The following is a 10,183-nucleotide window of genomic DNA, read 5'->3' on the forward strand; positions in this document are numbered from 1 at the left end:
TTTCCCAATCCTCTATCTTCCTGCTAATATTTGCTTTGTTGTATGCCCCGTTTTGCTTTTACTCTAGCTTTGACCTCTTTTGTCAACCATCGTTGTACAATTTTCCCATTTGTATATTTATTTGTTTTTGGAATACATCTGTCCTGCACCTCCCTCATTTTTCCTAAAAACTCGTGCCATTACTGCTCTGCTGTCATCCTGCCAACATGTCCCTCCAATTTACTTTGGCCAATTCCTCTCTCATGCCATTGTAATTTCCTTTACTCCACTGAAATGCTGCGCATGAACTGTGTATTTGTCTATGTGTTTGCATGCATAGGTATCTCCGGTGAAGACTGCATCAGGTTTGACTGTATGCTCCTTAGCTTAATTACTGTATATACTATACACTGCACAGATATGAGGAAATGACAGAAGTCCAAATGAAAGTGACATCATGTTAAGTGAAGCCAATTAGGAGCAAAGGCAGGTAGCAATTCTTTATGGTTGTGGTGAACTACATATACCTGTCTGGACACGCCCCTCTGCTGACTGCTCCTGTGGCTCCTCCCACAGACCCCTGTATAAAGGCGATTGGAGGCACTGCTCCCCCCTCAGTCTCCAGGATGTTGTGTGGCGGTCTCTTGCTGCTAATAAAAGCCTATCATTCGCCTCCCGTCTCCGAGAGTTATTGATGGTGCATCAATGGTAAAGAGTCATGATACTTTGGATCACTCTTCCTGAAAAGACACTTGATTTTATGAGTATCCAAGCTTTATTTACTCCTGATTGTCTAACAAAGATCGAAAAGTAACCTGGGAAGGAAACATGGTTTATGTACTTTCCCTCCCTTTTTGTCTGATAGTTTTACTTTCCTGCTCAAAGGAAGATATTTATCAGCAAACTGTCTCTTCAAATGAAGAAGGCAGAATCACAATCAGAAGCAAATCGAATTTATCATTACTGACTTATATGACATGGAATTCATTGTTTTGTGGCAGTATTACAATCCAAAGACATAAAATTACTTAGAATTATAAAAGCATATAGTGACAAAAGGGATTAATGGGGTAGTTTTCATGGACTGTTCAGAAATCTAACGACAGAGGAAAGAAACTGTTCCTGAATGACTAAAGGTGGGTCTTCATGCCCCTGTACCTCTTCCCCAATGGCAGTAACAAGAAAAGGGCATAGAATTATAGAAAAATGCAGCACAGAAACAGGTCCTTTGGCCCACCTAGTACACGGTGAACTATTTAACCTGAACTGCTCCTGGACCACAGCCCTCCATACCTCTGCAATCCATGTACCCATCCAAACTTCTCTGAAACAGTGAAATGGAGTTTGCACACACTACTTGCATTGGCAGTTCATTCTACATTCTCACGACCCTCTGAAGGAAGAAGTTGCCCCTCATGTACCCCCCACCTTTCGACCTTAACCCAGGACCTCTAGTTGTAGTCCCACCCAACCTCAGTGGAAAAAGTCTGCTTGCCCTTACCCTATCTATATCCCTCATGATATTGTATATGAACTGAGTCCTCATCAGATGATGAAGGTCCTTAATGATAGAAGACACCTTCTTGAGACACCGTCTCTTGAAGATGCCCAACATAAATCTGAAACACTAACCAAACTGTAAAAGGAAACCAGAAGCAAACAGACAACAGATTGGAAGTTGTAAGAGTGAGCTGATATATGCCTGTGTCCCTCTCACTATATCAGCCAGGAATTTGCACAATTTACACTGTATTGTAAACTGGGCAAAAAAGCAGAATTATAAGGAGGAAATACTGAGTTCAAAAGAAAGAGACATATCAAGGAGAAGGATTCAGAATGGATAAGAGGGTGACGTGCACCAAAACCACAAGACTGCATGTTGTAAATAGACCAAGGGAAATTTGCTTACGTGAAAAAGAACGAGAATTGAGGAAGAGGAAAATCCAAGGTATCTTGATCATTTATACCACTAGATAAAACTCCAAGATTATGATACAAATTCCTGTCAGTATTCCTTGGAATACTTGCACTGCACACACATATGCACTAGGGAAACATGTAAACACAGGACAACAAGAAGAATGATGTAAACATGCTTATGCACTTTGAAGCAACTGTTGAACTTAGGTGCTTCAATAAGGGACTGTTCTGTCCGTCAATGATGATTTTGATGCATTGAGTTGCTCCACAAAATAGTGCCAGCAAACATTGTGACCAACAGCGACGTCCTGCTGATGGTCCACTAAACTACTACTTTTACTTCTGCTTCTTTCAAATACGATTCTACCGCTAAGCTGTATGCGATTGGAATCTGTAATTCACATTTTGATGGTTTGTTATTGGGCCGTTTGAGCGATCAGGCACTTTGGTGCCTCCAATAGACTTCGAGTTGTAGCAGAGTGTTCACCCTGTAGGCTTGGAAGCCTGGAGACGGGGCCATGATCAACTCCATGATCAGTACCGCCTGCCTGCATTTGACTGCTCTTCCTCGCCATCTCGTTACCAGCTGTCGGAGGAAAGTGCAGGAGCCTCGGGTTACACGTTGTGAGGATTGACCAGCCAGGCTCATGACTGTGGACTCGTTCTTGCAAACGATGAGGTTCATGTGGTAAGTGTTACTGAAGTTTGATTACCTTTCTTTTAGCTGTTTATGAATGGGGGAGCATTGCGGACTGGGGCACTTTGGTGAAGAATGGCTCTGTGGCCTGTAGCGGGCTAGCGGTCTGGCGCTAAACTGAACTAAACCGAAAACTACTGGACTCCTGGTTTGATGTTTGATAGTCTCTCTGTTGTTCGCTCACTTTGTACCATTTCCGCAATTTGTTTTTTTCTCACGTGATGGGTTTCTTGGTCTTGCATTTGACTGCGGGAGGACGAATTTCAGAGTTGTACCCTGTATACAAACTTTGATAATAAGTATACTTTGAATCTTTGAGTGTACATCCAACCTGATTAAAAAAACTGGTAGATAGAACCAGGAAAATTCCCAAGGGAATTAGACTCCATCAACAGGTGAGACAACAAATATCATGGTCACTGATATTGTGGCAACCAAAAGGGCATTTCACAATTCCATGCTGGACAGGGTTTTAGAAGCAGGGATGAGGGGAAATTACAGGAATTAGAGGACAGGGCAGAGTCTTAAGTCTTAAATCTCTACTCTGCATTTGAAGGGCAGTAATGTGGATGTGGGACATCCCAGAACAAGCTCAGATGTCTGGCCAACAGACCAGCATGGACAAAGGCTGATGGCTTAAATTCAGGGATGGTGGATATTGGGAACAGTCTTGTGATTGGAAATGGACCTGCAGTCAAGAATAGAGGAGATCATGAATGTGGCTGAATAGAGGGAGATCACAAATGCTCTAAAGATCAGGAGTGGGTTTGAGATCAGCAAGGATAACATTGAGAATGCAGGGAAGGGACTGGTGCTGGGAGTTCAGGACACTTTGGGGAAGGTGAGAAGTTGATTTGTGTAGGGGCTCTGACGATAGGTATAGTGAAGGGTTTGATATTATTGTTGCTGGGTTTTTTTGCGAGAGTTTAGGGTTTGATGTTCCAGCCACCATTTTCTGTGTGAGCAATCTGTTAACTTTTGAGTGAGGGAGTGTGTGGGGGGTTTGGTGTTTGGAAGTTTTGTTTCTTTTTCCTTTTCATGCGGGGAGGGGGGGTTGATGTCTATCTCTTTCCTGTATTTCAAGGCTATCTGGAGAAGATGAATATCAGTGTTGTATTGTACATGCATACTTTGACAATAAAATGAATCTTTGAACATATTTAGGATTGAGGTAAATGTTCAATCCAGTGCAAGTGTCCAAAATTGGTACTGATGTCTTAAAAATGTGTTGTCCTCGATACACCCTAAGGCCAGCACAGCCAACATCTGGCTGCAATTCTCCAAAACAAGGATCACTTAATTAAATATGCTTCTGAGATGGTGATGTAAGAGGCATAGAGGAGTGAGGTCGATCGGTTGATAGAGTGATTCGGCAACAATGGCCTTGCACTTGATGTCAGTAACACCAAGGAATTGATTGTGGACTTCAGGAAGGGGAAGTTGGGAGAAGGCATACTGGTCCTCATCGAGGGGCCAACAGTGGAAAGGATGGGCAGGATTTATCCTCAGCACACTATTCTGGATACCGTCAAGAAGAAGGCATACCAGCAGCTGTACTTCATTGTGAGTTTGAGGAGATTTGGTGCGTCACCAAACATTCTTGCAGATTTCTCCACATGTACCATGGAGAGCATCATCGCCTGGTATGGAGGTTCCAACGCACAGGATCAAAGAAAGCTGCGAAGGGCTAAAGTCACAACCAGATCCACCATGGCTTGCCCACCATTGAAGACATCTTAGAAAGGTGGTGCCCCAAAAGGGTGATGTCTGTCATTAAGGACCCTCACTATCCAGGACATGCCCTCTTCTCATCAGGAAGAAGATGCAGGAGTGTGAAGTGTGCACCCAACGTCTTTGGAACTTCTTCCCATCCACCACCATATTTCTGAATGGTCCATGACCCTGTGAACACTACCTCATTATTTTGCTCAATTTTGCACTATTTATTCACTTGTTCATTTTTTATTGTAACTTGCAGTAATTTTTATGTATTGCACTGTACAATACATCAATGGTAATAAACCGGATTCAATTCTAAGCTTTCATTGTGAGAATAGTGTGTGAAATGTCACGACAAGTGTTTGATTCCTCTGTAAAGATTTCGTCAGTGGCAGATCACCGAGAACAACTTCTGTCCTGCTGTTTTAACTTAACGTGCGTGGTATGAGAGAGGAGTTGGCCAAAGTAAATTGAAAGGAGATGCTGTCAGGGATGACAGCAAACAGCGAAGGCACAAGCTTCTGGAAAAAATGAGGAAGATGCAGGATATGTGTTCCAAAAATGAACAAATACTCAAATGGCAAAATAGTACAGCCATGGCTGACAAGGGAAGTCAAAGCTAATGTAAAAGCAAAAGAGAAGGCATTCAACAAAGCAAAAATTAGCAGGAAGATAAAAGGATTGGGAAGCTTTTAAAAACATGCAGAGAGCAACTAAGAGAATCATTAGGAGGGAAGAGATTAAATATGAAAGCAAGCTAGCAAACAATAGTAAAGTGGATAGTAAAAGCTTTCTCAAGTATATAAAAAAAATAAAAGAGAGACGAGAGTAGGTATAGGACTGCTAGAAAATGAGTTCAGAGAAGTAATAACAGGGTACAAGGAGATGGCAGATGAACTAAATGTGTATTTTGCATCAGTCTTCACTGTGGAAGTCACTAGCAGTGTGCCAGATGTTGTAGGGTGTGAGAGAAGAGAAGTCAGTGCAGTTACTATTACAAGCGAGAAGGTGCTCAAAAAGCTGAAAAACCTAAGGGCACATGAGTCAGCCGGACCAGATGAATTGCAACCTAGGGCTCTGAAAGAGGTAGTGGTAGAGATTGGGGAGGCAGTAGTAATGATTTTACACACAGCTTTGGACTCTGGCATGGTGCCAGAGGACTCGAAAATTGCAAATCTCACTCCACTCTTTAAGAAAGGGAAAATGCAGCAGAAAGAAAATTATAGACCAGTTAGCCTGACCTCAGTGGTTGGGAAGTATTGGAGTTAATAGTCAAGGATGAAGTTATGGAGTACTTGGTGACACAGGACAAGATAGGACAAAATCAACATAGTTTCTTTAAGGAAACATCTCGCCTGACAAACCTGTTGGATTCTTTGAGGAAATTACAAGTGGGATAGATAAAGGGGATGTAGTAGATGTTGTATATTTGGACTTTCAGAAGGCTTTTGACAAGGTGCCACAAGGAGTCTGCTTAGCAAGTTAAGAGCTAATGGTATTACAGGAAAGTTATTGGCATGTTTAGAGCATTGGCTGATTGGTAGGAGGCAGCCAGTGAAAATAAGGGGATCCTTTTCGGGTTGGTTGCCAGTGACAAGTGGTGTTCTGCAGGTGTCCGTGTTGGGACTACTTCTTTTTATGCTATATATCAGTGATTTAGGTGATGGAATAGATGGTTTTGTTGCCAAGTTTGCAGATGATACAAAGATTGATGCAGAAGGACTTTGATAGATTAGTAGAATGGGCAAGAAAGTGGCAAATGAAATACAATGTTGGAAAATGCACGGTCATGCACTTTGGTGGTAAAAATAAATGTGCAAACTATTTTCTAAATGGGGAGAAAATCCATGAATCTCAGATGCAGAGGGACTTGAGAGTCCTTGTGCAGAATCCCCTGAAGGTTAACTTGCAGGTTGGGTTTGAGATGAGGAAGGAAATGCAAGTTTAGCATTCATTTCAAGAGGTCTGGAATACAAGATCAGGGATGTGGTGCTGATGTTTTTTAAAGCACTGGTGAGGCCTCACCTTGAGTATTGTGAACAGTTTTGGGCTCCTCATCTAAGAAAAGATGTGCCGGCATTGGAGAGGGTTCAGAGGAGGTTAACAAGGATGATTCTGGGAATGAAAGGGTTATCTTATGAGGAATGTTTGATGGCTCTGGGTCTGCACTTGCTGGAACTTAGAAGGATCAAGGGGGATCTCATTGAAACCTTTTTAATATTGAAAGGTGTAGACAGAATAGATGTAGAAAAGGTGTTTCCCATGGTGGGGGAATCTAGGACAAGAGGGCACAGCCTCAGGATAGAGGGGTGTCCATTTAAAACAGAGATACGGAGAACTTTAGCCAGAGGTTGGTGAATTTGTGGAATTTGTTACCACAGGCAGCTCTGGTCATTGGATGTATTTAAGGCAGAGATTGGTAGGTTCTTGACTGGACACAGCATCAAAGGTCACAGGGAGAAGGCCAGGGAATGGGGCTGAGGAGCTGAAAAAGGGATCAGCCATGACTGAATGGCAGAGCAGACTCAATGGGCCAAATGGCCTGATTCTGTCCTATGACGTGGTCTTAGGGACATCAGGAGCGGTGGAAAAGCTGTGCTGAGAGACTTTGATGAGGAAAAGCAAGGGGAAGCTTGAGTGAACCACAAATGTCAGCATGGACTGAAAGCGCCAATTGGCCTGTTTCTGTGTTATATGTAATCCTGCAGAATATTAAGCCACTGCTTAAATCATGTGATTATACCGATCAAATGAGTATCGAGTTTTAAAAGGTCACTTAACTCTTACTTATACAAGATTTTTGCAGAGTCTCCAATATCCCTTAGATTAAACAAAGGTTGTTGAATTCAGTCCAGATAAAGGATCTCATCTCAAAATCTTGTCCATCCATTTTCCTCTACGTGACCTACTGAGTTCCTGCAGGAACTTGTTTTATTTTGCTCCTGAATTCAGTCTTGTTGTTACTACATTTAGCCATTTTTAAGTATTCACTCACAAAAAGTGGATGACATTACCAAGGCAGAATCTTACTGCCCAGCATTAATTGCTGTGAGAAGATACATCAGTGAACTGGTTTACTCACAATCCAACAATTCTATACTTACTTTTGCTGACAGGATTTTTTTTGCCAGACTTTTTAAAAACAGAACTTAACTTTTGTCAGTGTATGAACTCACATTCAGGGACTTACCAGTTTAGGAAGAGAACCCCGGCAGCTGACCATATCTGCAGAATGTATGGGAGAATCCTTTTTGTTGAACTGTAGGTTTGTAGATGATGATTTGGTTTTATCACGTTACTTCTCTCTTTCTGTTCCTATGCTTCATTTTTGGTATCTTTCAGTTCCTTTTGCAGTTTTGATCCTCTGGTGAAGTTCCGTATTTCCCAGTAGTGGTTTCATCTAAGTTGCTTTCTGTGTTCCTTTCCGTATCATATCGTTCTTCATTAAAATTATTTTTTCTTGCATACAAGACTTAATATTTTCACTGAACATTCTGTATTGATTTGATCACTTCTTGGTGTTTAGATTTTTCCTTTTATAATGACAGATCCTCAATACTTTTGGCAAAAATAATAATTTTTGTTAGCCTATTTTGCTAATTAAGCTTTTCTTTTTTTTAATCCTTGCTTTGCAGATCACAGTGGCCTAGAAATTTGATTGTGCATGCTGGTGCCACACCACTGAAATCTAGAATGAAGCAAGATACCGTTCATTTTTGGACCATTTTGTGTCATGCAGGCACAGTAGAATAGGACACTTCCTGCCACAAGCCATGCCTGTGCTGTGGACGTGATTTCCATGCCTGATGTTTGTCAGGTGATATCACTCCATTTATCAATCGTGTGAAGCACTAACTGTGAGCTGAAACCACATTGTTCGAAAAAAACCTCAACAGACTGTGGACGCTGGAATCTGGAGCAACAATCAATCAGCAGGAGGAACTGGGCAGGTCACGAAGCATCTGTGGGGGTCGGGGGAGGGGGTGTGGAGAGAGGGTTTTATCAATGTTTCGGGTGAAAACCATTTATCAGTACTGAATCAGGGTTTTGACCCAAAATGTTGACAATTCCATACAGGTGCTGATTGACCTGCTGAATCCCCCCAGTAGATTATTTGTTGTTTTTTAGAGGAGCAACTACCTTCAATCCTTCCTCTAGCCACTAGACTCCCCCCACACCCATCCTCTCACTATCCCTCAGTAGCACCTCCCTAAAGCTCCCGCAGGCACTGATCTTCCACTGATTCCACTCAACTCCAATTGAACTACCAGGTCCTTAACTCTCTGATCATTGATCCTTTGGATTGCAGACCTTTTCCCTCCCTGATTCTCCAGACTTGGGCTCAGCCCAAGCAGCTCATTTTCAATCAATTGTTGGAATGCCTGAAAGTCGAACTGTAACTCTACTTAAGTAGCTATGAAGCCTTTGCCCTGGGGTGAAGAATACTGCACTGTGCCCATGATTGCTGACCTGCCAAACACAGTTATTAAGATGCACTACAGGTTCTAAGGGAGTTTATTCTGGGCTTATTCCCAATATGTTCCTTTTTCTACATTGCATTTACATGGGAACACAGGAGAATGTGCAGGCAGTTTAGTTCCTCCACACTTTGCTGCAATGTGATGAGACCATGGTTGCTCTGTGACCTAACTCAATACGTGTGGTAGGTGGCCAAGTGGTTAAGGCGTTGGACTAACGATCTGAAGGTGGCGTGCTGTGTCTTTGAGCAAGGCACTTAACCACACACTGCTCCAGTCCACCCAGCTGAAAATGGGTACCGGCAAAATGCTGGGGGTTGACCTCGTGATAGACTGGCGTCCTACCCGGGCAGTCTCGTACTCTCAGTCGCTTCACACCATGGAAACCAGCATAAGCCTGATGAGCCTATAAGGCTCGGGACTAACTTACTAACTCAATACATTTCCCTTTATTCCATAATCCTCAAAAACTTTGAATGACAAACATCCATAAATCTCAGACTTGATGTTTATAGGCGGCTCAACATTAATTGACATGTAAGGAAGAGAGTTTTGTTCACCTCCCCTCTCCCACACTCTCAACGTGCAGATACACAGTATCACCTAGCAATACTCCAGAAAAGTTTCTGACTTCTAAGCTTCAGAAATAGCAGAAGTGGTTCCTCTGTGGCCTCAGAAACATCATCCAAGACTTAACCCCTTAATTTTTTAAATTTAAGGAATCTCAACTCCCATTTGTGTAAACTCAGTCATAAATTTAACACACCCAGTGCAGATATCACTCTGAATCTACTTGCTGCTCCCTTCTGTGATATGGAGGTCAGAACTGCTCACAAGTGTGGTCTAATCAGAGATGTTATAGTTTCTCACAATTTACAATCCTTTATATTCCAATTAACATAAAAGTATGACTAAGAAGCACATTGTTAGGTAAGGGTAGCAGAACTTTGAACTCTTCTTAACAAGCAGCAATTGTCACGGTACAATTGTTTATCTTAAGGATATCATGTTTACTTTATATTTCAAACTTCTACATATAAGCTCCAGTGGACCACTGTGTGGGATGCTCTAGCTCCATTCCAATCATGAGATGAGATAATTTTTGTTTTGCCTTCTCTCTAAAAATAGTGTGAGAACACAAGAAAATAAGATCAGGAGCCCCGCAATGCAAAATGATGATGGCTGATCTAATCTGGCCCCAACTCCTCTCCTGGAGCTTGTTCCCCATAACCCCACATTTCCTTGATCTTTCAGTTACTTACCTATCTTCTCCCAAAATCATCTATCATCCGCCAGTCTTGGGGAAGAGAATTCCAGAGGCTTACTACCCTCTGAAAGAAGGAATTTTTATGTATCCCCACTTTAATTGACCAGCCCCTTATTTTGTAAC

The 10,183-nt window shown here is 42.2% G+C and overlaps 1 protein-coding gene across 1 annotated transcript in view; it reads right to left on the minus strand.

The window, feature by feature from the left end:
* znf710a (zinc finger protein 710a) overlaps positions 1-7,527 on the minus strand; it is a 137,428-nt gene extending 129,901 nt beyond the window's left edge. The window contains exon 1 of the mRNA XM_073033039.1: positions 7,506-7,527. The gene's annotated coding sequence lies outside the window, so the exon portion shown is untranslated. The remainder of the gene's footprint in view (positions 1-7,505) is intronic.
* Between the last annotated feature and the right edge of the window lie 2,656 nt (positions 7,528-10,183).

Source organism: Hemitrygon akajei, chromosome 30 (assembly GCF_048418815.1).
Source record: "Hemitrygon akajei chromosome 30, sHemAka1.3, whole genome shotgun sequence".
NCBI classification, from domain to species: Eukaryota; Metazoa; Chordata; class Chondrichthyes; order Myliobatiformes; family Dasyatidae; genus Hemitrygon; species Hemitrygon akajei.